Source organism: Solanum tuberosum, unplaced genomic scaffold, assembly GCF_000226075.1.
Source record: "Solanum tuberosum cultivar DM 1-3 516 R44 unplaced genomic scaffold, SolTub_3.0 scf00921, whole genome shotgun sequence".
In the NCBI taxonomy this organism is placed as follows: domain Eukaryota; kingdom Viridiplantae; phylum Streptophyta; class Magnoliopsida; order Solanales; family Solanaceae; genus Solanum; species Solanum tuberosum.
The window spans coordinates 1-4,256 of record NW_006239820.1 but is presented as its reverse complement, the minus strand read 5'-3'; the positions used below and the strand labels follow the sequence as shown (position 1 = coordinate 4,256).

The window sequence follows — 4,256 nt, the reverse complement described above, 5'->3', positions numbered from 1 at the left end:
GTCCTGCATTTGTATATTTCGGTATACAAATGGGTCCTGCATTTGTATATTTTGGTATACAAATGGGTCCTGCATTTGTATATTTCGGTATACAAATGGGTCCTGCATTTGTATATTTTGGTATACAAATGGGTCCTGCATTTGTATATTTCGGTATACAAATGGGTCCTGCATTTGTATATTTTGGTATACAAATGGGTCCTGCATTTGTATATTTCGGTATACAAATGGGTCCTGCATTTGTATATTTTGGTATACAAATGGGTCCTGCATTTGTATATTTCGGTATACAAATGGGTCCTGCATTTGTATATTTTGGTATACAAATGGGTCCTGCATTTGTATATTTCGGTATACAAATGGGATGGCAAAAAAAAGGGGATGTTTGTTGCAAATTACAAATAAAATAAATTATGACTATAACATTTATTTTGAATTAATAGTTTGTTATTTCATACAATTTTCTCTACTTTTATTTATTAACATTTATAGCAATATATAACAATATTGTGATAAATTTGCTATATGTATTAAAAGTAAATTATCTATGCAATATATATGTATTATAACTATTTTAAAATATATTATGTTTTTTTTTAAAGAAATTGACACATTGTATTATAAGTGTATTAAAATGTGTAATAAATGTATTATCCATCAATAAAACTTGTATTATGTGTTTTATAAATTGTTTTATGTAACATGTAGTAAAACTGTATTATAAATATATTAAAAGTGATCGAGTGAAAAAAAATGTTATGGCTATAAATGGTAAATATTTTCTTTAATATATTTATGCAAGTTTTCAACTATGTACATCAAAGGTTAGCCCAAGTCATAACGATCCGGTCCAATCAGTAAACAACAAAGCAAAAGAAAAGAGCAAAAATTAAAGAAAATCAAAGGTTAAAGAAACTCTAGAAATGAAAAAGGAAAGTGGTAGCTAAGGAGTTCCTGTCTTACTCGACTTCATCAGCCAAAACCAGAGAATATTTTTGGTATAATACATAAACATTACCCATAACTTGGCGTCGATTGTCAGCTATGACCTTAACTAACTTTGTGTTTGCACAAGTATGCACTTAAACTTGAATAAAATTGAACAAATAGACACATTCATCCCACCTGACACCCTACATGACAACTTTTTGTCCTACGTGTATTATGACTTGTAGGACACATGTGTCTACTTGTTCAATTTTATACAAGTTTAAGTGTCTACTTGTTCACATTTAAAGTTAGAGGTCATAGTTGTCTGCTGAAGACAAGTTAAGGGTCATGGTTACGTATTATGCCAATAATTTTTGTGACGTTTAGAACCTCACAAAAATATCAATATCCCCTTCCATGAAAGTGCAGCTACATCTGAAGATCATGAATTCCTTGGATTTTCCAGCTTTGTGCAAACTTGGTAAAAGAATTCTAATTGAAAGTTCACCTGACGTAATTGCCGCCCATGGATTTTGCACTTGAAATGCCTCAACAATGTTCTAGTATGACCTTGGAACTAATAACCAATGAGAAAAAAAATACATAAATATTCATGATTAAACCATATCTTAAAAGTAATATAGATATTCATAAATTTGTTTCAAGTGGAATAGAAAAATGTTTGGAAAACTATAAAAGGAGAAGGCTGGAGGAGAGTAACTTCCACCTACTTCAATTTTTGGAATATGGGAAATGTTGGTTGGACCAGTACTGGGAGTTTGGGCTACTCCGATTGGTGCAACTTTCTTCCAACTTTGGGCAGCGTTTAATTTCCAGGTTCCGTAATTTGGTGAGGGTAGAGAATCCCAGTGCAAACGTCCGAACACCACCAGATCACGAAGGGCCAACAGCTGCATCAAAGAAACGGGGAAACTACGTTTAGTTGAACACTACATAATTTGCATAAGCAGTTGAAGTATCAAAAGAGGATATATTCATCATTTGATGCATTCTTTAGCAGAATACTTAAAATATGAGGTGCTTGATGGGATGTTCCTCTTTTAACCAGATGTCTCGGGTTGGAGCCTTGGGTATTGAAAAATCCTTGGTGGAGAGTGCTTTACCTCGAATTGGGCCCTACACAGCACGAATTTGGAATAGTCGACTTCCTATGCTTGATAAAAGTATAGAGAGACATCACTTTAAAACTTTTTGTAGCACATGTTTTAAAAACAAACAAATAGTTTCACTTAATAATTGTTGGTATTCCCCATTATGAAGAGTAAAATGTTGACAGATTATGTTATCGTTACTAAATATTCATGAAAGTGTCCCGTAATGTCTACGGCCGAAGATTCTGTTCTTCAACCAAACAAATGTGGTGGTGGAACATAACCAACCCTATTTAAACAGTAAAAGAGAAAAAAGTAGTGCAAAAAAACGCATTCCTCTAACAAGTCTAAATGAAAATTGACCTAACGTAATTGCCTGCCATTCATGGATTTTGACTTGATTTACCACAGTGATGTTCAAGTATGACCTTGGAACTAGTAACCTTTAAGGGGAAAAAAAACATAAATTTTCATGAATAAATCATATCTTAAAAGTGATATAGATATACATTACTTGAAGAATTATAAGAAGAACACCAATTTGATTCAAGTGGACTAGCAGAGTGCTGAAAGCATAGCATAGATAAGATGCAATTGACTAATAATTTTGCATTTTTTTAACGTCAAAATAATTGCAGGAGATAGTATTAAATTATATACAGAACTTCTTTCTAGAACTGATAGAAAATAATAATTAAAAATGCGACTCAGACACGGAAAGAGAAACAGAGACTTACGCAAGTCCTGAATTATGCTTCCACCAACTTTAACTTTAGGAATATGGGAAATGTTGGACCACTGGGAGTTTGGGCCACTCCGATTGTTGCAACTTTCTTCTAACTTTGGGCAGCCTTCAATTTCCAGGTTCCGTAATTTGGTGAGGCGTCGTATGGCATCTCTGGATGGCAGATACTCTAGTTTTTTGCAGCTCTGTAACCTTAACTGTTGCAAAGAAACAAGGTTGCCAATCCCATCCGACAGAGCTTCTAACAATGGACAATCACAGATCTCCACATACCATAATTTGGGCATGACATCTGAGAAGTCCAGATGTTGTAGCCGTTTGCACCTCTTAAGACTCTAAGGAGTTCCTGTCTTACTCGACTTCATCAGCCAAAACCAGAGAATATTTTTGGTATAATACATAAACATTACCCATAACTTGGCGTCGATTGTCAGCTATGACCTTAACTAACTTTGTGTTTGCACAAGTATGCACTTAAACTTGAATAAAATTGAACAAATAGACACATTCATCCCACCTGACACCCTACATGACAACTTTTTGTCCTACGTGTATTATGACTTGTAGGACACATGTGTCTACTTGTTCAATTTTATACAAGTTTAAATGTCTACTTGTTCACACTTAAAGTTAGAGGTAATAGTTGTTCGGTAAAGACAAGTTAAGGGTCATGATTATGTATTATGCTAATAATTTTTGTGACGTTTAGAACCTCACAAAAATATCAATATCCCCTTCCATGAAAGTGCAGCTACATCTGAAGATCATGAATTCCTTGGATTTTCCAGCTTTGTGCAAACTTGGTAAAAGAATTCTAATTGAAAGTTCACCTGACGTAATTGCCGCCCATGGATTTTGCACTTGAAATGCCTCAACAATGTTCTAGTATGACCTTGGAACTAATAACCAATGAGAAAAAAAATACATAAATATTCATGATTAAACCATATCTTAAAAGTAATATAGATATTCATAAATTTGTTTCAAGTGGAATAGAAAAATGTTTGGAAAACTATAAAAGGAGAATGGAGGAGAGTAACTTCCACCTACTTCAATTTTTGGAATATGGGAAATGTTGGTTGGACCAGTACTGGGAGTTTGGGCTACTCCGATTGGTGCAACTTTCTTCCAACTTTGGGCAGCGTTTAATTTCCAGGTTCCGTAATTTGGTGAGGGTAGAGAATCCCAGTGCAAACGTCCGAACACCACCAGATCACGAAGGGCCAACAGCTGCATCAAAGAAACGGGGAAACTACGTTTAGTTGAACACTACATAATTTGCATAAGCAGTTGAAGTATCAAAAGAGGATATATTCATCATTTGATGCATTCTTTAGCAGAATACTTAAAATATGAGGTGCTTGATGGGATGTTCCTCCTTTAACCAGATGTCTCGGGTTGGAGCCTTGGGTATTGAAAAATCCTTGGTGGGGAGTGCTTTACCTCGAATTGGGCCCTACACAGCACGA

General features: G+C 34.6%; 1 protein-coding gene across 1 annotated transcript in view; it reads right to left on the bottom strand.

The window, feature by feature from the left end:
- The window catches only part of LOC102585822 (putative disease resistance protein RGA4), a 5,378-nt gene extending 2,258 nt beyond the window's left edge, over positions 1 to 3,120 (bottom strand). Inside the window, exons 1-3 of the mRNA XM_015305636.1 lie at positions 2,780 to 3,120; positions 1,662 to 1,841; positions 1,439 to 1,507 (exon numbers count right to left, since the gene is read on the bottom strand). The gene's annotated coding sequence lies outside the window, so the exon portion shown is untranslated. The remainder of the gene's footprint in view (positions 1 to 1,438; positions 1,508 to 1,661; positions 1,842 to 2,779) is intronic.
- Positions 3,121 to 4,256: the final 1,136 nt, after the last annotated feature.